Raw genomic sequence first — 27,811 nt, 5'->3', positions numbered from 1 at the left:
CTCTCTCTGCCCCTCCCCTGCTCACGCTCTGTCTCTCTCTCTCTCTCTCTCTCTCAAAAATAAATTAAATAAATAAATAAATAAATAAATAAAAAGAAATACTCCATTCTCATTGTTTCATCCACATTGGTGTCCTACCCCTATGGCTCAAAGTGACCCCACCACCCCTTCAGCACTGTAATAACCCACTCATTGGGTTACCGGGTATGGGTATGGGCACACTGTCTTTACAAACTCTGTCTTCCAAGATCCACATTTTCATTCCTCAAGTGAGACCAAGGGAGACTTAACTCACAAGAACTTGGATGGTCACATTCTCTTCCCTCACTCTTTTCTAGAAATGCCAACATTCTCATTTTTTGGGTGTAAAGAAAATGCTACTATGTTACAGCTCTTACCTTTTGCAAGTACTAGAAAGATAAGCAGTATCCTCAGAAATATTCCTTCTTAATAAGAGGGCATTTGGGTATACAAATGGCTAATCAAACAAGCAATCAAACAAACTTAATTTTACAGCCCCCAGGCCTCTATCTCAGCTCCAAAGAATGAGTAATAATTAGGGATTCAAACCTTTCATTGTAATAATGATCAACAAACAATGATGTTGCCATTCTTAGGACTGTTGGGCAAAAGTGGTAGGGATGTCCAGCTGGGTCAGTGTTCTATAGAAAAAAACCCTATTCATTGCAAATCTCACTTCTCATGTAGGTTTCCTGAAGCAACTGCATCAGGCTTAGAAAGGCCTTAAGTCTTGTCAGAGGACATCTAAGGCCAACAAACAGCCAGCTCTGCCTGGCAAGAGGATGCACTTGTTAGAAGTCCTCTAATTTAAGTAAAATGCTTGATAGAGAATTTAAAGCAATGACCACAAGGAATATTCACTGGACTTGAGAAAAGACTGGAAGACATGAGTGAGACCCTTAATGCAGAGATAAAGAATAACACAGCAGAGATAAAAGCCTCAATAAACGAAATGAGAAACATGCTTGATGTAATGAATAGTAGGATTAAACAAGCAGAGGAATGAATTAGTCATCTAGAAGAGAGAGTAATGGAAAGTAATCAGGCTGAACAAAAGAGAGAAAAGAATTATTAAAAAAAACAACAAGAATAGACTTAGAGAACTCTGTGACTCCATCAAACATAATAACATTCATATTCTAGAAGTCTCAAAAGAAGAAGAGAGTGAAAAGAGGGCAGAAAATTTATTTAAAGAAACAATAGCTGAAAACTTCCTTAATCTGTAGAAGGAAAAAGATATCCAGATCCAGGAGGCACAAAGAACTCCCATAAAAATAAACAAAAGCAGACCCACACCAATACATTTTGTAATTAAATTTGAAAAGTACAGTGATAAAGAAAAAAATGTAAAAGCAACAAGACAAAAGAAATCAGTAACTTATAAAGGAAAACCCATAAGGCTAACAGGATTTTCCAGTAGAAATTTGGCAGGCCAGAAGAAAGTGGCATGACATATTCAAAGTGCTGAAGGGGAAAGACCTGCAGCCAAGGATACTCTATCCAGCAAGGCCATCATTCAGAATAGAAGGAGAGATAAAGAGTTTCCCAGAAAAACAAAAACTAATGGAGTTTGTGACCACTAAACCAGCCCTGCAAGAAACATTAAAGAGGATTCTTTTTTTTTTTTTAAGTTTATTTATTTATTTTGAGAGAGACAGAGATAGTGCAAATTGGGGAGGGGCAGAGAGGAGGAGGAGGAGGAGAGAGAGAATCTCAACCAGTCTCTGCACTGTCAGCTGAAACCAAGAGTCAGTCACTTAACTGACTGAGCCACTCAGGCACCCCTAAAGGGGATTCTTTGAGTGGAAAGTAGAGAACATAAGTGACCGTATAAAGGTAGGAAACACAAGAGCTGTAAACAGGAATATTTCCGTAAAGAAATCAGTCAAGCAACTCACAAAAAAGTATATAAAATATAATATGTATCTAAAATGTGGAAAGGAGAGGAGAAAGAATGGGTTGAAACTTAAATGACCATCAACTTAATATTGACTGCTATTTGCAGAAGAGCTTATATACAAGCATAGTGGCAAGCATGTATCAAAAACCACCAATAAATACACAAAGAATAAACAGAAAGAAATCCAAATATATCACTAAAGAAAATCAGCAAAACATGAAAAAGAGAAAGACAAGAAAGGATTGGAGTAAATCTTCAGAAATGATCACAAAACAAGTAATAAAATGGGCAATAAGTACGTATTTATCAATTACTTTGAATGTAAATGGAATAACCAATCAAAAGACACAGCGTTACAGAATGGATAAAAAAAACCCAAGACTCATCTATATGCTGCCTATAAAAGGCAGTTAATTTTCGGGGCGCCTGGGTGGCGCAGTCGGTTAAGAGTCCGACTTCAGCCAGGTCACGATCTCGCGGTCCGTGAGTTCGAGCCCCGCGTCAGGCTCTGGGCTGATGGCTCGGAGCCTGGAGCCTGTTTCCGATTCTGTGTCTCCCTCTCTCTCTGCCCCTCCCCTGTTCATGCTCTGTCTCTCTCTGTCCCAAAAATAAAAAATAAAAAACGTTGAAAAAAAAAAAAATTAAAAAAAAAAAAAAAAAAAAAAGGCAGTTAATTTTAGACCTAAAGGCAGAAGCCCTCTAATTTGATTATTTTTTACTCGACAATGGGGTCATAACTGCAATCTTTACCATTCAACAAAATGGCGAAGTGTATGGGGAGGAAACAGAAGTTGAGACACTCTTTTTAGCAAATGTTGGACCAGAGGGACATCAGTGCCATGCATGATATGCATTTACAGATGGATCGGGGAGGAAACACTTATTTCCCTGTGAAATGGACAATATTCTAACACCATGGGTTCTCATTTTTCAGGAGAGTCCCCTGTTTCATTTGGATGAATGGGAACAAACCAGGAAAATAAAAAATGCTTTGTCCAATATTTCAGCAAGTGTACATTCAGCTGAAATTTCTTTCAAAGTCCTTCAAAACAGTCATTCTGGGGACTAGACAGTCATTTTTTATGGGATTGCTTTTATTGAAAGTATCTTCAGATTCTTTTTTGAAATTGCTTTAAGACTCCGTTGTAACAAAACACACTTATTGAACAACTTCTCTGTGCCAGGCACTGTTCTAAAGCTGTAGTGGTGAACTGATGAGAAACTTCTTTGGCAAATATTGACCTCTCTAGTATGAATCAGAATCAATTACCCCAAAATCATGTATTAGAGAACTTTTATTTCTTAAAAGGTAAGTACAAAGTACATGAAAAACTGTGGAAATAAGTCTGGAAATCACAGGATCAAATAAAGCTTGATAGTTCAACTGTAGGACATCAACTGAGCTTTGGATGTGCATCTCCCTAAGTACAACCATGTAAGAAGCCTTCCTTACATTTGTTTGGCTCCAGAGTTTTTTGTCAAGGAGCATCTCTAGTTCTGCAAACTAGCAATGACTACCACCACCACTCCAGAGAACAGGCAAGGTTTCCTGATGGCACACTGAGACGGAGAGAGGAAGACATGTCCAGAGCCCCTCAGGCTTTACTATGGCAGGGCTAATGGGGCTTCCAACAGCTGGCACGGGCATCTCATTGCCTCAGGGCTTTCTCTGGTATCCATGCCTGTTGTCTACAGGTGCAGCAGGCTGAAAGCAGGGAGGATTACCATCCTTGGCAGTGGATGTCAACCAATGACTGATGGGCTTTGGTACAGAAATCCCCCAGTTCTTTTGCCCCAGGGATGGGGGTGACTCTGCAGTGTTTTTTCTACACAGGCATCCAAGTTTCCCTAGTGGGAAGAAGCTCTAGTTTTTCCAGTGGTGATTTGTCAGAAAATACACCCTTTACTTTATTGGTTATTTTCCCTTTCCTGTCTCACTTATCCACTCCCCTTTTGGTTTTTCCTTCACCTCCTCCAATAATCTACATACTCTCCAGCCCTTATCTGCTTCTGGGAAAACAAACAAAACTTTTACTCTGTGCCAGATAGTGTGTTGAGTGTTTCACACATCTTATCTCATTTGTTGTTGTTTAATTATCAATACTCTCTCTTTTCCCTAAGCAACTGGAACTAGAGAAGCAGGGCTTGGAGAAATTAAGGAGTTTATCTAAGGTCACATAACATTATGGACTAAATTGTGTCCTCCAAAAATTCGTATGTTCAAGCTCTAAGCTACAAAGTGACTGTATTTGGAGGTAGGGACTTTAAAAGAGATAATTAGGGTGAAATGAGGGCAGAACCCTAATCCAACAGCACTGGCCTCCTTATAAGAAGAGGAAGATACATCAGAGAGTTTTCTCCCTCTGCATATGTAACGGAAGAAAGGCTATGTGCATATAGTGAGTACAGCTGCCTGCAAGTCAGCAAAAGGGGCCTTGCCACAAACCAACACTGCTGTCATGTTGATCTTGGAATTTCAGCCTCCAGAGCTATGATACAATAGATTCGTGTTGTTTGAGCCATCAGACTGTGGTATTCAGTTATGGCAGCCCTAACAAGCTGATACATACAGCCTATAAGAGTTGAAGCCAGGATTCATTCCTTCATCGAATAAATATGTATTGGATATTACGTGCTGGGTATTAAAAATACAGTGCAGACACGAGCAAGAAGGGGCACTGCCCTCCCACACAACACACAGGTCAAATGCCAGCTCTGCAAGGAGAAGCAATGCCATGCCACGAAGGAAGACTGGCCTGGTCCAGGAGGTCAGGTAGGGCATTTCTGAAGAGACTACTCCTGATCTGAGGCTTCTGGAAGAGAACTGAATAGTCAAAGAGGGGAGAGATGATGCTCTGAGTTGAGGAACTGTAGGTAAAAAGGGTATAAGTGAGTATGAGGAACAGGGTGAGTATGAAGACAGAAAGAAGATCTTTAATTGATCCCCAGAGACTAGGCTTTTGGTGGCATTGCACTCAGACACTAGGTGCTTTAGCATTGTTGGCTGTGGTGGGTTGAAAAATGACCCCCCATGCTAGAACTGATACATGAATTCAGCAAAGTTGCAGGATACAAAATCAATGTACAGAAATCATTTGCATTCTTATACACTAATAATGAAGCAACAGAAAGACAAATAAAGAAACTGATCCCATACACAATTGCACCAAGAACCATAAAATACCTAGGAATAAACCTAACCAAAGATGTAAAAGATGTGTATGCTGAAAAGTATAGAAAGCTTATGAAGGAAATTGAAGAAGATACAAAGAAATGGAAAAACATTCCGTGCTCATGGATTGGAAGAATAAATATTGTTAAAATGTCAATACTACCCAAAGCTATCTACACATTCAATGCAATCCCAATCAAAAGAGCACCAGCATTCTTCTCGAAGCTAGAACAAGCAATCCTAAAATTTGTATGGACCACAAAAGGCCCTGAATAGCCAAAGTAATTTTGAAGAAGAAGACCAAAGCAGGAGGCATCACAATCCCAGACTTCAGCCTCTACTACAAAGCTGTCATCATCAAGACAGCATGGTATTGGCACAAAAACAGACACATAGACCAATGGAATAGAATAGAAACCCCAGAACTAGACACACAAAAGTATGGCCAACTAATCTTTGACAAAGCAGGAAAGAACATCCAATGGAAAAAAGAAAGTCCCTTTAACAAATGGTGCTGGGAGAACTGGACAGCAACATGCAGAAGGATGAAACTAGACCACTTTCTTACACCATTCCCAAAAACAAACTCAAAATGGATAAAGGACCTGAATGTGAGACAGGAAACCATCAAAACCCTAGAGGACAAAGCAGGAAAAAAACCTCTCTGACCTCAGCCACAGCAATTTCTTACTTGACACATCCCCAAGGGCAAGGGAATTATAAGCAAAAATGAGCTATTGGGACCTCATGAAGATAAAAAGCTTCTGCACTGAAAAGAACACAATCAACAAAACTAAAAGGCAACCAACGGAATGGGAAAGGATATATGCAAATGACCTATCGGACAAAGGGCTAGTATCCAAAATCTATAAAGAGCTCACCAAACTCCACACCCGAAAAACAAATAATCCAGTGAAGAAATGGGCAGAAAACATGAATAGACACTTCTCTAAAGAAGACATCCACTGGGGCGCCTGGGTGGCTCAGTCCGTTAAGCGTCCGACTTCAGCTCAGGTCATGATCTCGCAGTCCATGAGTCCGAGCCCCGCGTCTGGCTCTGTGCTGACAGCTCAGAGCCTGGAGCCTGCTTCCGATTCTGTGTCTCCCTCTCTCTCTCTGACCCTCCCCCGTTCATGCTCTGTCCCTGTCTCAAAAATAAATAAAAAAACGTTAAAAAAAAATATATATATATATAAAAGAAGACATTCAGATGGCTAACAGGCACATGAAAAGATGCTCAACGTCACTCCTCATCAGGGAAATACGAATCAAAACCACACTCAGATATTACCTCACGCCAGTCAGAGTGGCTAAAATGAACAAATCAGGAGACTATAGATGCTGGCAAGGATGTGGAGAAATGGGAACCCTCTTGCACTCTTGGTGGGAATGCAAATTGGTGCAGCCGCTCTGGAAAACAGTGTGGAGGTTCCTCAAAAAATTAAAAATAGACCTACCCTATGACCCAGCAGTAGCACTGCCAGGAATTTACCCAAGGGATACAGGAGTACTGATGCATAGGGGCAGTTGTACCCCAATGTTCAGAGCAGCACTCTCAACAATAGCCAAATTGTGAAAAGAGCCTAAATGTCCATCAACTGATGAATGGATAAAGAAAGTGTGGTTTATATATACAATGGAGTACTATGTGGCAATGAGAAAGAATGAAATACGGCCCTTTGTAGCAACGTGGATGGAACTGGAGAGTGTGATGCTAAGTGAAATAACTCATACAGAGAAAGACAGATACCATATGTTTTCACTCTTATGTGGATCCTGAGAAACTTAACAGAAGACCATGAGGGAGGGGAAGGAAAAAAAAAGGTTAGAGAGGGAGGGAGCCAAAGCATAAGAGACTCTTAAAAACTGAGAACAAACTGAGGGTTGATGGGGGTGGGAGGGAGGGGAGGGTGGGTGATGGGCATTGAGGAGGGCACCTGTTGGGATGAGCACTGGGTGTTGTATGGAAACCAATTTGACAATAAATTTCATATCAAAAAAAAAAAAACCCTAAATCTTAACAGTTATAAATGAAGCCACAGATTTTAAGTAAACCATGTTTTATCTTCCTTCCTGGATATCTACAAGTATCAAAACAATATTTAAAACACCCACGTTTTAACATGTATAAACTTGGTAAAATATTCTAAAAATTACATTCAATGATTACTGCACATGTCTGGGTATTCCGGCAATGTCTGAATGAGTAATAAGGACAATTCATACTTTTGTATTTCTATTAAGTGTAGATGTCTTTGATTTAATTTCAGAAATAAAAACCCTTATTATAATTAGAAAAAAAAAAAGAAAAATGACCCCTCAAAAGATATTCATACCTTAATCCCTAAAACCTCTGTATATTACCTTATATGGCAAAAAGTCTTTGCAGCTTTAATTAAGTTAAGATCTTAAAATGGGGAGATTATCCTGGATTATTTGAATGGACCCTAAATGCAATCCCAGTGTCCTTATAAGAGAGAATCAGTGGGCAGGGGGAAGGGGGGGGGTGCATAAGAACACACTCAGAAGAGAAGAAACCATGCAGATGGAACAGAGAGAGATTTGAAGGCACTGGACATTTGGAGTGATGTGGCCACAAGCTAAGGAACTGGCAGGGACCAGAGGTTGGAAGAGGCAAGGAATGGATTCTCCCCTATAACCTTCAGAAAGAGTACGGCCCTTCTGACACCTTGGCTGCAGACTTCTGCCCCCTGGAGCTGTGAGAAAATAAATTTGTGTTGTTTTAAGCCACCATGTTTGTGATAATTTGTGACTATAAACACAGGGAACTAATACATGAAGTTAGTCCATGATCAGGTTCAAAGTCCAGGAAAGGATGCCTCAGTGATGGCTGATTCTGGGGAAATCCCTACCTTACCACTTCCCTCAGCAAGACTGCTGGGCAGTATTACTTCACCTGGTAGAAATCAGACCTGCTCAAGGTCTGCATTGTGCTAGGAGAGCCTTCTCCTGGTGCTGTCCCTCCACTTCCTGGTTGCCTTGCTGCCACTGCCGACCTAAAGGACCCACATTGTTGTCTGAGCACAGAGTAACTCCTGAGATCTTTGGCCTCTCCTATGTACAAAACAATAAAGAGAAGTTTTAAAAATATTCTAAAGAACACTTTTTAAAAAACCTCAAGAACTGTGCTTCTTCTTAGGCTATTCCCTCTGTCTAGGATGACTCATACCCTCTCTCCTCAATGGGCAAATTTTATTCATTTTTCAAGATTAGAAGCTTTCAACAGTTGCTGTGTAGGAGGAAAGTGGTCACCTGTGGGACAGGGAAGAACTTTTGCTTTGCTCCTAATGTGTGTCCTCCCCTCCTTATCCTATCTGGCTCCCTCCAGCAGCACCAGCATGATCTGGGAACTTGTCAGAAATGCAGACTCTCAGGACCTACCCCAGACCTACTGAATCAGAATCTGAATTTCACCGAGATCCCCAGGTGATATGCATGCACATTAAAGTTGAGAAGCACTGAGCAAGAAAGTGAGTATTGAATGTAGACAATTTTAGTATGATATGATCAGATTTTAAAGATTTATAGGAAAGGCCTTTTAAATTAATCCATTCTGATTTAGACTTTCATTAATGGGTAAAGTTGTAGGAACTAAGAAAGGTACATGCTGAAGCTTTGTCAGCCATCCAGGGGAGAGGACATGTGACATGCATGTGTGCATACATTTTATGGGAATTCAGTATAGTCCTTGCTTCCCCAGTGGAAGCTTACAAAAGGAACACCCTGGGGAGAATGATTCAGAATGACAGGAACAATGGGTGATCTACTGGTTTGGACTTACTGTCTTAAGCTTTCTATTAAGCAGAGTTCTAATTACTTCAAGTGTAATTACAGGCTTTTACCCTTTCTCTGACTTCATTAGCAAGGGATGGAGTGGAGAGAGAGTTTCTGAGAGGGATTTAAGAATTGCTTGTGCATTAATTATCCACCTTTGTCTCTGATGATGGGTGTAAGTCCTCCTCATCACAAATGACTGGCTCTGAGTCCACCCTTTACCAGCCCCCAGTCATACTACGTGGCAATCAGGAGAAAGAGAAAGAGCTGTCTTCTCCAAGCAGCCCAGTGCCCAGGGTAGCGCATTTTCGTCAGGCCAAGGGCACGAGGCACTTTTCAACCATCATCTTTGGCAGTCTGTGACTTGTCTTCAGTGAGGCTCACAACTAAATTAGTAGTCCATAGGACAGAGGAGGATTGGAGAAATTCTTTGACCATTTCTAAGTGAAAGAAGCAAACTCCAGCTTTGAGGTTGTCAGAATAAGTATTTTTATTACCATTCAACAGCTGAAGGAACCAGAGGGTCAAAGATAACTAAGGTCACTCAGCTAATGAACATTAGTCATAATAAATTTATTATTATCATTTATTAGTCATAATAAATACTACTTCAGGAGAACTTAATATGTGCCAGCTACTGCTCTAAATTGCCTTATGTGTATTGATTTATTTAATTCTCATGACAGCCCCATGAAGTATGATCATATGCCCATTGACGGATGAGAGCAATGAGTACAGAGAGTGTATTCGTTTGCTACGGCTGCCATAACAAATTACCACCAACTCGGTGGCAGAAAAGAAAAGAAATGTATTCTCTCCTGGTTCTGGAGGGCAGAGGCCTGAAATCAAGCTGTCTACAGGACCATATTCTCTCTGGAGGCTCTATGGAAGATTTCCATAGCTTGTCTCTTCCAGCTGCTGGTGCCTGCCTTTGTTCCTTGATGTGTCCCTATATGACTCCATTTCCTTCATGTGGCACGCTCCTTCTGTCTGTGTCTCTCCTCTGGAGCTCTTTTATGAGTACACTTGTTACTGGATTAAGGGTTTACCTGGGTAATCCAGGATGACCTCTTCATCTTGAGATCCTCTACTTAATTAGATCTGCAAAGACTCTTTGTTCAAAGAATCCACATTCATGGATTATGGGGTTAGGATGTGGACGTATCTTTTTTGGGGCCACCACTTAGCCCACTACAGAGAGGCTAGATAACTTGCTCAAGGTCCCACAGCCAGGACATCTTCCATTCCCTTAGCTGCTACACTCATTCCCTTAGCCTCCCTAGTCCATCCAGTTCCATTCCCTTAGCTGCTACACTCTTCTGCCTTCCACAAATGACAGAGGCAGGTCCTGCGCTAAACCCTACCAGACACACAAAGTGATTCATACTCACTCATTGCCCTCAAGGAGCTTACCATAGAGCGTGTTCCCTCTCACTCAGACCATTGCAAGAGCCTCCCAACTGGTTCTCTAGCTTCACTCTTACTACATAATGTAGAACAAGAATCACACACAGGGCTCTGAATGTTGACTCTGGTGTGAGAGCGGGCAGGTTAACCTCTCCAAGCCTCAGTTTCCTTTTCTGTAAAATGGTGATATTATCTACTCCATTGGCTTATCATGTGCATAATGAGTATTATTAACAAAATCTCAGAATCAGTCACATATAGATCCTTAGGAAATGTTCCTTCCTCCTCTTTTTTCTCCCATCCTATCAATCCCCACATAGAGATAATTACAGACTTATCTTAGACTAGGACACTGGCAGTGGAAGAGAAAAGGGGGTGGATAATAAAGATATTTAACACACTAAATTGATGGGGCTTTGTGACTGATTGATGGGAAGGCTGTGGGGCACAGAGAATAGGAGAGTGGTACAAAAGAAGGCTCCCAGTTTGGGGGCCTCCCCATCTGGGAAGGTGGAGGTGCCATTCCCTGGGTGGGGCACAGTAGAGGAGGAGCTGGTGGAGGGGGTGGGCTGGGAGAGCAAGGGGAAATGGTGGCGTGGTTGGAGCTGTGGAATCTGAGAAGTCTGAGTCATTGGAGTGCAGTCAGTATCTAGAGACGGTTAAAGACATGAGTCTGGGGCTCAGAGGAGAGGCCTGAACTGGGAGTCTCCAACATGTGGTTGATAAATGGGAGGGCAGGAGCTGCTGGGGGCATACATGAAGGAGAGAAAGGACAAAGTCTGAGAGTGAGGCAACCTTCCCAGGCTGAGACTTAAGGCAATGTCTCCTTTCCTCATTCTACCTGTAGCCTCTGGACAAAACCTGTGGGGGCCCCGCCTCCAGGACCACAAGGGACCTGAGGGGTCATGCTCCTCTGTGTCCTCCCCGCTTAGGCTGGGACTAGAGGAACCTTTAATGGGGGCAGGTGGGTGACATCCAGTTCAGGGCAGCGGTCTTCTTTTCCCTGTGCTGAAAGAGACTTCAAAAGGAACAAGATTAAAAGTGGGAGGCATTACTGAGGATACAAAGAATACCATTGGGCACAGTATAGTGCACTGTTAGTTGCTACCATGTTTCTACACAGATATGTGGCAATTTGTATCAAGGACCTTAAAATGTGTGCCCAAATATTCCACTGTTATTAATTTATTCTAAAAAAATTCAGCATCAGAGGGCATGAAGATATACATAATACAATGCCCATTCAAGTGTCGTTTAAAATTGTGGAAAACTAGAAACAGCTTTCATGTCCGACATACGGGAGGCCTTACATGATTTTTGCTACCGTGGAATACTTTATAGCCCTTAAAATAGATGATGCAGAAGTACGTACATTAACATGGAAAGATGTTCAAGGTATTTTTTTATGAGAAAAAAGCAAGCAACAAAGGGCATGTATAAATGACCAAATGGTTGTTGAAATAAACAACTGTATGTATGTGCATACATAAGAAAAACTCTGGAAGAATATACACCAGAATGTTTACTAACTATCTCTCAATGTTGTGATGAAGGATGATTTTATTAGTTTTGTATATTTCTGAACAGTTTTTAAAAGGGGCATGTGTTGCCTTTATGTACAGAAAAACAATAGAGCCATTCCCTACAAATAATGGGGTGGAGGGATGGAAACTTGCTTGGTTTACAAGGATGTCATGTAGAAGAGGTTCTTGCATGTCTGGAGGAAGAGCCTGAGATGCAGGCCCTGCAACAGAGCTGAGGGAGGGTCTCTGGAGCAAAAGCCTCTAGAAGGAGACAAAGATTTAAAGCCCCCATCCTCATGGACCCATGAACATTCTTAACTTGCTCATTGCTAGTGCTGCAAACCCTCTTGGGTCTCTTCTGTAGTCAAAGCATTACAAAGACCAAAATCTGATGCAGAATCAGACGGAGGATACAGGCTTTGCAGATGTTTCTTAGGGATCAGTCATTCTCTCAGTCTTGTGTTAAAAGTGCAGGGGAGTGTTGCAGGCTGGGTGAGGCACTCAGCTGCTCAGTAGTTCCAATGGGGATGTTGTCTGGGAGCTAGGAGGCCTGGATTTAACTCATGGCTCCTGCACTTAAAAATGGTGTGCACTTAGGGTGCCTGAGGGGCTCGGTTGGTTAAGTGTCTGACTCTTGATTTCAGCTCAGATCATGATCTCATGACCCCACATCAGGCTCTGGACTGACCGTGCAGAGCCTGCTTGGGATTCTCTCTCTCTCCCCCTCTCTCTGCCCCTCCCCTGCTCGCTCACTCACTCTCTCTCTCTCTCTCTCTCTCTCTCAAAATAAATAAATAAATGTTTAAAAAAAGAGAAAAAAGTGGTGTGCAGGTAAGCAAGTCACTTCAATGTTCAGACGGCTGGCAGAAAATGAAAAAATAATGGCACATTCCCTTCAGGGCTTTTGTGAGGATTAAATGAGATAATGCATGCAAAGTTTTCAGCATAGGGATCTGGCAGTACTATGTAAGAACAGTTGCTCTGCTCTCTGCCTGAAACAATTTTCTGCATTTCTTTACATGGCTCATGCCCATACTTCATTCTGGTCTCTGCTCAGAAAGGGCCTCTCTGGCTTTCCTATGTAAATTTGCACCCACTCCCTTGCCACCACTCTACATTCCTTAGGGTTTCTTTCATATCACTATCATTGTCTGTTATTATATCATGGAGGAAAACATAAGCTCCATGAAAACAGGGCTTTGTCCTCTTTGTTCACAGCTGTTGCCCCGGTTTCTAGAAGAGTGTCTGACGTGCAGTAAGTGTCCAGTAAATGAATGAATAATTTCATGCATAATCATTTGGATGAGTGGATAACTGTATTTAAATTAAATGCTTTTAAATTATTACTGTTAGCATTAATGCACTATTCACTGAATGAATGAATGAATGAACGAATACCAGTTATTTACATCTGACTGTTATCTTTAATTGGTAAATGAGCAATAGGTCCATGCCAAGGGAAGGATGAGGCCTAAACACTATAAGTTGCTCAGATACTGTGGTCCAGGAGTATTTCAGATAAACACTCATGAATGGGGCATGTGTTTGCAGATGGATGTCACAGGTCTTCCTGAGCTGGGAGAATGGCTGTTTAGATATAGGAGTCAATTTAACCAACTTGTGGAAAAGGTTGCTTCCTTCTTGACCTCAGTTAACAGTCTTACAGTGATAGCATTTAGGGAGAATTGCTACTCCACTTTTTCTGATTTGCAAAGGGTTACAGAAATTGAATGTAGTTTGGTAGGCAATATGGTCTAATGGGAAGGCAGGTATTGAAATCAGATCAACTCAGGTGTGAATCTTAGCTCCATAACCTGCTGTCAGCATGATCTTGGATGAATTAGTTGAGCTCCTAAAGCCTAGTTCTTTTATTTATTTATTTTTTAAGAGAGAGTGCATGCAAGTGTGGGGGGACTGGGGGGGGGGGTTGATGGAGAGGGAAGAAACTCAAGCAAACTCCACAGTCAGCATAGAGACCAACGTGGGGCTCGATCCCATGACCATGAGATCATGACCTGAGCTGAAATCAAGAGTCAGACACTCAACCGATGGAGCCACCCAGGTGCCCCAAGCCTAGATCTTGATCTGTCAAATAGAAAAGATAGTGGCCCTCTTGTGACATGACACCTGGGATATAATAAGACCCTCAGAATATCAGTCTCCTCCTTTCAACTGATTACTTATGAGAAAATCAGTGGGAAGGTGTGGGAGATCTGTAAAGAGATAGGGATCTTTTTTTTCCTGAGTGCATGAAATGGAAGCCCAGAGGTAGCACACTTTAGGGGTGCAGGAGGAATTACTTAGTACCCTGAATCTGAATACAAATGCCTGTTTTTGCATCTTGATTTTGCCTCTTAGGATGCATGTAAATTTGGCTTGGTGATAATAGCGATGATGATGGTAATGATAATGATAATGTCAATAGCACCAAGCTCATGAATGCCTGGCACATGATCAGCTCTTAGTAAATGTTAGCTGTGAACGTGATTTATTATCACAAAGGGACCATCAACTATTTTGTCTAAATTGGGACACTTTTGAAAGTGAAAGGAGGCAGTGTTCATATTTAAGGCATGACAATAGGTATAAACTAAGATGGACTAGGGCAAACGCAGTCATAGGTTACACTAACATTATCAGGATACCTGATATGTAAGGATGAATTCACCCCTCCTTGGAAGTATTTAAGGAGAGACCAGAAGCACCAGAGTGCAGACTCTCATACTGATCTGACTAAACTCAACCTTGCTTTGGTTTTCCTCCCCATTTCAAGCTTTTCTGGTTCTACTGGAGTTCTGTCTGCAAGTTAATTGTAACACTAGTCTTCCTGGTTTGATTCTCACTGGGGACAGAGAGCATTGGAAGATTTCTGCTCCCTTGCTTCTGCTAACTGGCTTGGGAATGTATGCTGACCTCAGCCTCCTGTGGGCACATGCCAAGGAAGTGTGGGTGAAACACATTAATCAGCACACTCATGGCCTCACCTGACCTGCCTTTGTGTCCGGAGAAGCCCCAAAGACTCACATTCCATCCAAAACAAAGTTAATGAATTCGTACCCAGCCTCATTTTGTCCTTGAATCTGAAACCAAGACTCCTGGGAATGATTTTGTAACCCAAGCAGTAACTGTGTATTTCTTCCCCTAAACTTCATTGGGTTAATTCAAAATAAAAATATTCTTTTTTCCAAATTAGGCTTGAGCTGGAGGTTCTAGGCTTTGAAGGAATGTCAGAACCTCTTTGCAGTTCCAAGGAAGTTTCCTTAACTTAATCCTCAGTGGTGCTCCAAGCCCTCCAGGGTCTCTTCTGTAATCAAAAATGGTATCACAAAAGATCAGGATCAGATTACCCAAGCAAACCTTCCTCCCTGTGGGCCAAGGGGTTGGGGGATGAGGACTAAGGCTTTACTTGCAACATCTGCAAAATGTTCTCTCAAAAACCTGCCAGAGGGCACAGCCTCAGCAAATAGCTCATCCCAAAGCCTTTCCCTCACATTTCCCAAAGTAGGACTCTTCATATATTCTAAAGTTCCTCAAAAGTGTATCTATATAATACATATGTGTCATATTCCTCTACATGAATATGAATTCTTTGAAGTCAGTATATAGGCTTTATTAATTTTTACTAACATTTACTGTAATTTTTTCTGATTATAGAGGTGATATATACTCCTTGAAGAAAATATAGAAAAATATGGAGGTGACACTAAAAGTCACCCTTAATCCCATCTACATGCCATCATTGTTGTTATCTAAAAATATATCCTCCTAGTCCTCTGGTCTGGGAAGAAATGGGTTCTTTAAGAGCTTGCACCATATTTTTTCCCACCTTTGAGAGAGAAGGCAAAAGATAATTTAGTCTTCCTATGACTACACTTGATATTCATAAAAGTTTATGATAATCAGTAACTAAATTCATAAGCAGACTAAACTTAAAAAAAGCAGAAATCTTCACAGGTTTTAAGATAATTGTAGCATACTTTACAAACAGTTCAAATACCTCAATCAAGTATTTTGGTAAACAAAAATATTTAGCAGAGAATTCATATTTGGCCTACTGTATTGTTTGGTGGAGTGGCTTTTTGGTTATTTGACTTCAGTGAATTGGCTGTTTGGCATATTGATAATTTAGTTCATGTGCCATATGGTCTCAAGCTTCAGGCCTGAGACAAGTACAGGACATTTTTTTAATTAATTAATTTTGAGAGAGAGAGACAGAGAGAGCGAGCCGGGGGGGGGGGGGGGGAGGTGCAGAGAGAGAGGGAGAGAGAATCCCAAACATGTTCTGCGTTGCCAGTGCAGAGCCTGATGTGGGGCTTGATCTCATGAACAGTGAGATTATGACCTGAGCTGAAACCAAGAGTTGGATGCTTAACTGAATGAGCCACCCAGGCACCCCAAGTACAGGACATTTTTATTTAAGGCACTTAGGATGCTGGTAAGTAAGAGGGTATGGTAAGACAACATTTATTAGGGAAAAAGGAAGGGCCAGATGCTGGGGAGAGCATGTGTAAACACCATGGAGATAGGGTCCAGCTTGGATTTTTGTAGGTAAGTAAGTAGTTCTGAGTTGGGAGCAAGAAGAACTGGGATAAAAGCTGGCTGGAAACAAGCAAGTGTGGGAGCTGTGGTAAAGGTCCTAGGTGGCTGCCTTCAAACCCAGGTGTCATATGTGGCTCCCTGTTTGGGGAGGCAGGTCCAGGGACACTGGGGTGGTGGGCTAAGGGCTGAGGGCCTCACAATAGCCTGGCTTAAAGGGTTGGGACCAGGACAAACACCTAGGTTCTTTTCAGCGTGACATGTCAGTTCTTGCAAATTCTCATCCAGTTCTAAATCTCTTATTCTCCTCCCCTTCTCATTTGGAGCCAGTAGAGGTATAATATCCAAGTGTGGCTTATAAATACAAACCATTTTCATTGCCACTAAATGTATCGTTTGAAAACTATGTTTGAAATTAAGTAGACATAAGGAGTTGCTTCCCTGGGGGGCATTTAGGTAGGAACACAGTCTGTGGCTGAATGACATCTATGACTTAGCAAGAGGGAAGCATCTCATGCTAACAGATGATGTGAAAAGGGACTGGGGCTAGGGTGGAAGGGGACAGAGAGTATCCTGAAAAGGGATGAGAATGTAGGAAAGGATGCTTACTTTTAGTGACAAGGGGAAGGAAAGAGATGACTAAGAGTCATTGGCTATTAGAACTGGAAGGAACTTGGAGATGAATCAATACGAAACTTTCCCTTTATAGATGAGGTCACTATGTCACCAAGAGGTTAAGCAAACTGCCCATTATGACACAGGGAGTTGGTGACAGATCCAGGACCTAGGGCACAGACTCCAGTGGAGGACACCATCAAGGATATTTAAAGATACAAAAGGAAAACTCCAGAGAAAGCAGAAGAATTTTCCTAGGATGCGAATTTAAGATTACTTGCCTGACAATGACAGCAAAGAAAAAGGCAAAAATTAATTTTATTCTCCTTGGAGAACTGAGGGCTTGCTCACCTACAGTCACTCTACATGAATCCCAGTTGCCTATGAGCAGAATAGACAGTCAGCATTGAGACCACTTCCTGGGACTTCTCAGCCAGTCCAAGGGAGCTGAGATGATGGTTTTTATTTATGACATCATTTATCACTCATGCCGCTTCTGTTTGCAGTAATTCTGCAAAGTTAAAGAAAGCTTTTCATGTGAGAAGCAGAAGGGAAATGAATTGCCTGCTGTAATGTGTAAATTTGACTTCCCTGGGCCATCAATTTTATGCCTTGAGGATTATTAGATGTTATGCAACAAAAACCAACCTGTGGAGTCTCAATGTGAGCATTACATTGAGTGTGGATAGCTCCCTCTTCCATTGTCATACCCCAGTCAACCAACTGGGTTCAACCCACCCTGACAGCAAATTCCCATTGACCACTGACAGCTTGTGGTCTGCCAATCCTTTCAGGGGCCAATGTGGCTGAAGTAATCCTAACACTTGCCTGAATCAAGAAAGGAACCAGCAGTCTGGCTAATAGACCCATTCAACTACACTTAGTAGAGGGGAGCTGAGATCTTCACCAAAAATGTAAATTCTAAGCCCTGTACATGATCCTTTGTGGGAATGTAACTTTATGAAGCAACATTTTTCCTGCTCTCTAGATCTTTTCTTTGTCCTCCTTAATTTCTCAGATAATTACCTAAAACATTAGTTTTTTTCATAATTAAAACAAGTGATTCAGTGCCCAAGACTTATTAGCATTCCTCCCCTAAGACTCTGTGGCAGTGGTTCTCAAACTGTGGCCCAGGGCCAGCAGCATCCTTGTCACCTGGGATCTTAGAAATGCAAATTATTGGGTCTTTTGCTAAATCTGCTGAATCAGAAGTGCTGGGAGTGGGGCCCAGCACTCTGTGTTTGAATAAGTCTCCAGGGATTCTGATTAGACTTGAGGTTTGAGAACTGTTGCTCTGTGGGAAGGTGGTACATGATTCCTTTCTCATGAATGAAGGTCAGAGCCCCCAGACAGCCTAGAACTCCTTTAAGGAATCAGAGATTGCCCTGCCCCACTCATGCTGCAAGAAAGCAGGACATTCTCAGTTGTTTTTTTTTTTTTTTTTTACACTTTATGGATAAAATCCTAATTTATGTTATCAATAAATTAAGTTTCTAAAAAATAAACAAAAATGCTATGTTGAAGTAACATGCTATGTAAATGCAAAAATATTTTAAAGCAAAGTATCATTTGGTAAATAAAAAAGTACATCCTCTTTTAACTCTTTTCCATTTTGCACCTTTTCCGAAAAGTATATTGAGTTTTCTTAAAGGAAATTTTTTGGAGGAAATTTTATTTTATTTATTTATTTTTTTAATTTTTTTGTAATGTTTTTATTTATTTTTGAGACAGAGAGAGACAGAGCATGAGCAGGCGAGGGGCAGAGAGAGAGGGAGACACAGAATCCGAAGCAGGCTCCAGGCTCTGAGCTATCAGCACAGAGCCTGATGCGGGGCTCAAACTCACAGACTGTGAGATCATTACCTGAGCCAAAGTCGGATGCTTAACCGACTGAGCCACCCAGGCGCCCCTCTTGGAGGAAATTTTAAATGATTAGTCATCATATGTTCAGATGACAATGACTTTTTTAAATTATTAGGATTTATAGAATAATTAGAATTTTAAATTCAATAATTTCACCAGACTTATTGATGAACTCAGTGTTGATTTAGGTGTGATAGCAAAGATAGGTGAAGATAAATGCAACTATCTCTAGAACAAAGGATCCTAAAATTGGTATGGAACCACAAAAGACCCCAAAGAGCCAAAGCAATCTTGAAAAAGAAAAGCAAAGCTGGAGGCATCACAATTCTGGTCTTTAAGTTATACTACAAAGCTGTAGTAATCGAAACAGTGTGATACTGGGACAAAAACAGATACATAAATCAATGGAACTGAATAGAAAACCCACAATAAACCCACAACTATATCGTCAATTGATCTTCGACAAAGTAAGAAAGAATATTCAAAGGGAATAGGGCAGTTTCTTCAACAAATGGTGCTGGGAAAACCAGATAGCAACATGCAAAAGAATGAAATTGGGTGCTCCTGGATGGCTCAGTGGGTTAAGCATCCAACTTTGTCTCAGGTCATGATTTCACAGCTCGTGAGTTCGAGCCCTGCATCAGGCTCTGTGCAGATAGTTCACACCTCAAAACCTGGAGCCTGCTTCATGTTTTGTTTTTTTTTTTTGTTTGTTTGTTTGTTTGTTTTTTTGTATTTTTTTTATAGAGACATTCTCAATTTTAACAGAAATCTGAGCTTTGGGGGAAGGAATACACTAAAGTAAAGCTATATGGCAATGAAGAAAGGAAGACTATACACAGTCCTCTGAGCCATGAAGAAGAGAAAACACCCACAGGAAAAGCAATGATAAAACCTAGGGACAACTTCTAAATTTGGTTGATGGGTTTGTTCAACATGATTAAGGGTGAAAAGATCAGGAGGGGGTACCTTCTGGGTGCTGAATTTATAAGGTTCTGGTTTTGGGAGGTTGAGACTGATACTATTTAAGAAACTATGCTGTATTTAGAGTTAGTTCAGTATGCAAACACGCAAACATGGAGGAAAGATGACCAAGGCCATATATATGTACACGTATACATAAATGTATATATAATGTATACATAAAAAATATTTATGTATATATATACATGTATATATATACATACACATATGCTTATATATACATATACATACACACATGTGTGTATATATACGTGCGTGTATATATGTACATATACACACATATGTATACACATACACATATGTGTGTATATATGTATATATATACATATATATATGGCCTATATATATACACACATATATAAATACATACACATATACATATATATATATTTTTTTTTTTTCCAAGAGGATTCCTATAAGACAAACAAATAAACTTAAACTAATAAAACAAAACCCTAGCAAGGTCAACTCCAACTTGGCTTTGCATTAATAGATACTACATTCCAATTTACACTGGCTCGTGATGAGCTACAAGGGGCTTTGGAGGCAAACAGATCTGCATTTGAGTTCTACCTCCACCATTTACTAGCTGTGTGGCCTTAAATAAGTCACCCAGCTTTATTCAGTGCATTTCCTCAGATGTACATGAGGATAATGGTAGTGCCTATTTCCCAGGGATGTCAAGCTGATTAACTTAAGTGAGATGTAACAAATGCTTAGCCCAGTGACTGGTAAATAAAAAGTATCCAGGGAAAGTTAACTACTACATTTATTATTCTCATTATTTCTGATTTGGTGTTCCCACTGTATTTGGTGCATGAAGAAGTGGAAAAATTTGGGGATGACTGGACTGGTTAGTAAGCAGTGAAAGAAGTGAAAGTGGCACCTTGAAGAAGGTCTGTTTGCTGTTCGAGATAGTGAGGGACCATGGCTGTCCTTGGCATGCCCTCTGTTGGGTGCAGCAGGAGAGGGGCTTAGCTCCTGGTCTCCTTTCTGCCAACAGAAATCCAAGGACGGTCTTCAAGCTCACCCAGAAAGAGTACACAGCTTTCTGGCCACCCTGCATCTCTGTGATTCGCCCCCCTCATCCATCTGCTGAGAACACACAGTTCTGCCTGGAGTGCTCTTGGAGACATGAACCTTCATCTGGCATTATTGCTCAGTGCTAAGTCACTGGCTGTGCTTATACTCAACTTCATGGCCAATATCAGGTTCCAGCATGCTGAGGGCTGCCATTTTCCTTTCCTAAAAGCCACAAATCCCCCTGTTTCACATATCAGAGTGAGAATGTGGTAAACTCACATGGACAGGGCAAGTAGACAGTCTTGAAGAGACAGCTCTGAATGTGTGACTTCCAGCATGGGTTTTGGGATGTCACTTTCTCTCTCCTTTGGGGCCTTAGTTGAGCTCAGATAGGAATTGGAATACCTGTCCCCCAATTATTTCAGAGACCTGAGTTGAAACCACTTTCATTTAAAAATAGTCTGAAAAAAGTAAATATCACACACACACACACACACACACACACACACACACACACACACTGAAACCTTTGACTAAATAATATTTTCAACAAACTTGAGGCAAAGTCATAAGTTCAGTTTACTCATTGCCCAGGATATGGTGTTTTGTCATACTGTTTTCACCCTTTTTGCTTCCACTTTCACTCTTGAAACAAAGTTGGCCCCAATGTATGTTGATCCTTCTCATCATTTCCTAGATTTTCATGTCCTTAATAACAGCTTCCATACCCTGAATGCTCTCTCTGCTAAGCACCTTGTATGTTTTTTCTCACTTGATTGTCACAATATTTCTCAAGGCCAGCTCTATTATTATCTCTATTTTGTATATGAAGAGGCTAAGTCTTAAATGGTTGGTTGCAAGATTTTGCCTGTGGACATACAACTTGAGAGCGGCTGAGCTGGGATGTGACACCAGACCGTCAGGCTCCATAGTTAGTGCTTTTCAGCATTATGAAACTGTGTTTCAGACCCTGAATGCACCATTCCTATAGCAGCTCCTGGATCCAGCCATCCCCTGCCTAACTAACCAGTACAAGGAAAGGAATCTTCTTGAACCACTGAAATTATAAAGAAGAAAAATGTTGATGTGTGTGTGTGTGTGTGTGTGTGTGTGTGTGTGTGTGTGTTTGCTGGATCATATTAGAGATCTTAGAAAAACAACTTAGAAAAAAGAGAAAACTCCCATTTACATCAAAAGTTAACATTTTCACACTTTAATCTGAAAGAATGTAGAAAGAGATGTCACATACTCAATTTTTAAAAAATCATTTGATTTGTTCATATATCAATGAGTTACCTTCCAAAAATAAAAACAAAACATTTTCTTTGAGGGATCTCATCCACTTTCAGGCTGCATGGGCCATAGGGAGTCCACTGCCAAATCTGGATCATTTCCAGATCCTCATCGTCAGAGGCCAAGTGGCAACATCCTCTGGATTCTCCACAGACATCCTGAGCTCAACACGCCAGCATCACACTCTATTCCTCACCCCACTCCTCAATATGATTCCCCAGAAAGACAGACAAATCACTCCTGTAGGACCTGAGCCAGCTGCCTGCAAACTCCTCCCTCTTTCACCCATTCTCTAAGCCCTGTTGATCCTGTGTTTGGCCAAACTCTTTCCTGGGTCTCCTCAACTTCCATCACCACTGCCCTCATCTCTGATGAGATGCTCCTGCTACGGCACGAGCTTCCTAACTGGCTTCCTTGCCTCCATATCCACTCTCACCCATTCACCCTTCAAGGAATGCTAAAGTGATCTTTCTAATATGCACATCCAATCTTGTCCTCTCCCTGGTCAAAACCCTTCAGGACTTCCAGTGTAACACATCCAAACTCTCCAAACTTTAGAGAAAAGCACTTAAAAGCCTCTGGTCTGGCTCCTCTTCTCCTCTCCAGCCTCCTTTATCCTTTTCCCAACCTTTGACTATCCAGCCATGTTGAATCCCTTAGAGTTCTCTGTTATTCTTGTGCTGCTGTGCCTTTGTGTCCTGGTCATTTTGCCCAGAGGGTCCTTATTTCTTCTATCTGCTCGTGAATTCCTACTCATCCTGTGAGATTCAGGTCCAAAATCATTTTTCTTCTTTTTTTTTTTTTTAATTTTTAAACATTTATTCATTTCTGAGAGACAGAGTGTGAGTGGGGGAGGGGCAGAGAGAGGGAGACACAGAATCCAAAGCAGGCTCCAGTCTCTGAGCCATCAGCACAGAGCCTGACGCGGGGCTCAAACCCACCAACTGGGAGATCATGACCCGAGCCGAAGCCAGACGTTCAACCAACTGAGCCACTCAGGTGCCCCCAAAATCATTTTTCTTATGAGACCTCCCTGGTTCCCTGTAGGCAAAGGTAAGTCTTTCCCCTGTTGCCCCTGGAAAATATCCTGTTGCAGCACTAAATAACATGCATTTTAGTTACTTATTTAATAATTTTAATAATTTCCCAGCTAATTTTAAGCACTTTTGGGGCTGAGCCTCTCTCTTTTTTCATCTTTGTGTCTCTAGCACCTTCAAGAGACAAGTTGGTGTATCTGGGGCACTTGCTAATGCTTGTTGAAATAACAAATATGTGACTGAACGAAACTTACCATGTTAAAATAAAAGTTCATACTTATTTAAAATTTTCAAAATTAATCAGTAAATGTGGCTTAAGCATACGTGATATATAAAGCACGGTGCTGCATTAGACACAAAAAGGAAGTATTGATTATGGCCTCTGCCCTAAGAAACTTGCAAACTAGCTGGAGGGCTAGATAGTATGTATAAAAATGTTAATTGAGAGAGAAATTATTTTAATGAACTGAGAAAAAGGAACTTCTGGAGGCAGTGAAGAACAAGTTACTAAATGAATGAGATGGAGACGGGTTACAGGATCTTGGAGTCTGGAAAGGTCACTGTGGCTTGGAGAAGGTGTTCTATAGAATATGACTTAATTAGTTAGAACTCCATGTTGCAAGTGGCAAAAAGAATTATCCCACAATGATTTAAATGACAAAGTGAAGCTGTTGACCAAAATTCCTAGGAAGGACTGGCTGCAGACAGGACACTATCTAGCATGCAAATAATATGACCCGATTTCTCTCTTTTCTTCCCTTTAAGGTGCCAGGCTCTTTCCTTTTCATCCACATTTTGTCATGTTATCACCCTTCCTTTTCTTCCCACAGCAGCTCGATGTTCTCCCCTTGAAGGGTATCACTTCCAGACCTCACAGCATCACCTTTTCTTTCTCACAAGGCTCTAGCAAATATGTTTTTACGTTTCACTATCTCTGATTCGTTACATACTTTCATTGAACTAATCACTGTGGCCACAAAAATGGGATATCCTGGTTGATTTCAGTCAATTAGTGCCCACCCCAAAAGTATGGAAAGGTCAATTGTACCTATCACATGGCTGATAATATAAAAGGGTGGTTGTCTGTGAACATACAAGATACCCAGAGAGGCTAGCCTGTCCCCGGGGAGGGGGTTATGTGTGGGGTTGCGGTGCAGGAAAGCAGTATGGCTTGGGGAGCATGGCTTAAGGCTACACTGAACAAGTTTGACTTGCTGCTCATTTGTTTCATCTAAGCCATGATGTTAAAAGAGATCTCAGCATGCGGCCTCTCCACACTATCCTTCCCTAAATGGCAGAAGAAAGAGCTTTCAGATTAGGGACCAAAAGCTCCTGACTTCTGGTTTTGGCTCTGCCAGGACACTGAACCTTTCTGATCCTCAGTTTTCTCAGCTATAAAATGCAGGTGGTAACACTTGTCCTCCCAAACTTGTTAAGAGGGTCAAATGGTCAGTATGGAAGCTCTTTCAAGTCTCAAGATATAACTAGAAACTACTATTTGTAATCTTATCCTCAGTGCTCGCTTCTAGATATTCCTCATCTTGAGAGATTAAAAACTTAAAGCAATGCACTCCCCCCCATTTCCCTTTATTCACCCCACTCTAGAAAGTCCATCCATCTTCCACTGATATGCTTTCATTAATACACTCTATATCAATCATGATGCTTTCAGCTCAAGGAATGGAACATCTCATCCCAGGAAACTTTATTATCTTATAATAAGGAGTCCACAGACAAGGTGGGCTCCACGTACAGAATTTCAGCCAGTGCCTCCACCTGTCTTGGCTCTGACTTCCCCTTAGGGGTGCTCTCATCCTCATCCCTGCTACAAAGTGGCTGCAGTAGTTCCAAGAATGACAGGCAGAGACTTCTTTCTTCATATGTGGGTGTTGGGTGTCTCTCCTTCTCTCTCTCTCTCCCTCTCTCTCTCTCTCTCTCTCTCTCTCTCGTTAGGCTAAAAAACCTTTCCAAGAAAAAACTGTCATGTGTTATTGAATAGAACTGGCCACCAGCCCACCCCTAAACCAATCTCTGGCAAAAGGGAACGGGGTTCATATGATTGGCTGATAATACTCAGCATTCGCCCTTGAGCTAGGGATAGGGCTATTGTCTGCACAGCCACATGGTAGAAAATGATCAGGACCTGATGGCTTAAAGGGTGGAGCGACTGGCTTTTGGGTAGACAGCTGATATGATGCCCTGCTCATATACTCAGGCTCTATGACTTCAGTGCACACCATTGACTTCTGACCACCAGCACCTGCATTTCTTTGCTTGTAAGCTTCTTGGGATCTTTGGAACCTGTTTTGCTGCCTGTGAAATAAGCCAGAAATACTGGAGGATGGATGTTCCCACCCTGGAAAAAGCCCTCAATAACTGATGAACTATATATCTATATATCTATATATCTATATATCTATATATCTATATATCTATATATCTATATATCTATATCTATCTATCTATCTATCTATCTATATATATATATATATCCCCAAGAATATAAATGCTCCCGTTTCTCACCTATGGGGTGAGATAACTCAGTGGTATCTGTTCTACACTGGCTTCCAGAATTTCCCCAGCAGAATTAAGCTCTGGTTGGCCACAGTGGTGGATGGCTTGACAACACTCTTACAGGCTGCCTTCCTTTTCCTGTCTCACTTTTTCACTCTGCTATGGCATCTCCTTCACCTCCTTTGACTTCATATCTCAGAGTTAGCTTTGTGGGAAACCCAAATGAAGCTACTATGTACCATATGCCAAACTTCTTCCTGAATCCAGAGGCTTTGTATATAGTTTTCTCATCTGCTTGGAACATGTTTCCTCTTTCTTCTCACCTGATCCGCTTATTCTCCCTTTAAGTCTCGGTGTAAATGTCACTTCCCCTTGGAATCCTTCTTTGATCTCCTCTCCACCTGACACCATTCTCTCAGTTTTGCTCTCCTCTTCTAATACTTCTCCTTAGCAATAATTATAATGGTTGTAACTTAATTCATTATTTGCATAATTTAGTTAATTACTTGCTTCCCATCTTTATTCCCAGCTAGACTGTGAGCTGCTTGAGTGTAGGGACAATGTTTTTAGCTCAACACTACACCGCTGACACAGAGTGGAGGGTCAAGGACTTACTGGCTGCTGGAAAGATGAGGGTTGTGAGAGACTAAAGATGTAAGTTTGAGGGTTATTCACACGGACAAAATGATTAAATCTTGGGATGAAAAAGATCTTTGATTCACATGACTCCTACATGGATCTACATTTGTTTCTTAAGGAAGAATCTAACTTTTATACATGAGGGGATGTCCATAATCTCAGAGAGAATCTTGGAGTGGCTCATTTATATCTATAATATATGCCATTTAAATTATTGTATTTTATTTATACATTACAGAATTCTACCTGAAATCAATCATTCATTCATTCATTCATTCATTCATTCATTCAATGCCTACTACTTATTAGGCATTGTACCTGGCAAGACTCTGGAACCATCTACCATCAATTCTTCTCAAAAGTCATGAGAGAGATTATATTTATGGAGAATACCCCAGAGTCCTTCTCTGCCTTCATCTACATTGGGCTTTTGGCTTTCATTGAAGGAACAAGGAACAATTTTATGAAAGTAATCACTATATTTGCTGAAAAAGGTATCTTAGGACATTATTTATTTTGTCACTCAGTGCTCACAATGGGGAAATTAGTGATAAGTGGCATGAGGCATGGTAAAAACAAATAAACATGCAGGCTCGCCCCCTCTTTGCCAGGCAGAATCTTCCTTACTAAACCGTAAACCACACCCTTGCCTCTGCATGGGATTGATGCAGGTTTTGTGAGGGTTGAGGTTTATATAATTTGGAATCCTTTCAGAAAAAAGTACATGACTACAAATAAAAATGTCACACAGAGCCTTGGAAGCAGTTTACCCAAGTGAGGGGCTCTGAAGTTCAAGCTTCACTAGTTTTGTAGTAAATCAGCATCTGAGCCTGATTCAGTGAAACTGGGTCTCTTCTGTCCTTACCCTTGCCCTGGTTGTTCTGACCTCTAGGCCTTGCTTTGTATTGATTTCTTACCTGAAAGGTCTTCCTCCTCCTTCTTCCATCTATGGACTATATTTTTTCAATGTTTGAATCCACAATGCCTTCTGTGATTCTACCAAGCAGAAAGCTCTCCCTTCCTGAAGGCCTACAACCCTATGAATATAGCTCAGGATATTTTGTCTCATTATGGCTTAAGCTGCATCATGAATTACTTTTAGGTGTATGTAGTGTGCCTTCTCCAATTAGAATGTCCACTTCCTCCACACAAGGGCTATTTCTTCATTTAGACCTCCCCTCAGAACCTACTAAAGTTCTGGGCATGGCAGTAGGGAAGGGAAAAGTAAAAGTGTCCTGATGTAAAGTTACGGAGTTTATGGTGAGACCAACCTGGTTGGAGTTTTAGTTCTGCCACTTATCAGTGTGAGGCTTTAGGCCTAACTGCTCTGAGTCTTAGTTTTCTCATTTATAAATGGATATAATAATGTTTATTTCACATAATTGTGAGGATTAAGTAAAATCATTTATTCATGCACCAAAAGCTATTTATCCCCTTTCTTGGGCTATTTTGGCACCAAAAGCTTGGAATACATGTACATGAGCAGTAC

At 41.2% G+C, this 27,811-nt stretch overlaps 1 protein-coding gene across 2 annotated transcripts in view; it reads right to left on the bottom strand.

Moving 5' to 3' along the window:
- The window catches only part of CPNE4 (copine 4), a 493,123-nt gene that overhangs the window by 136,431 nt on the left and 328,881 nt on the right, over positions 1-27,811 (bottom strand). The window lies entirely within an intron of this gene.

The sequence above is a fragment of the Panthera onca genome, chromosome C2, assembly GCF_046562875.1.
Source record: "Panthera onca isolate mPanOnc1 chromosome C2, mPanOnc1 haplotype 2, whole genome shotgun sequence".
NCBI classification, from domain to species: domain Eukaryota; kingdom Metazoa; phylum Chordata; class Mammalia; order Carnivora; family Felidae; genus Panthera; species Panthera onca.
This window is presented reverse-complemented; position numbering and strand designations above follow the sequence as displayed.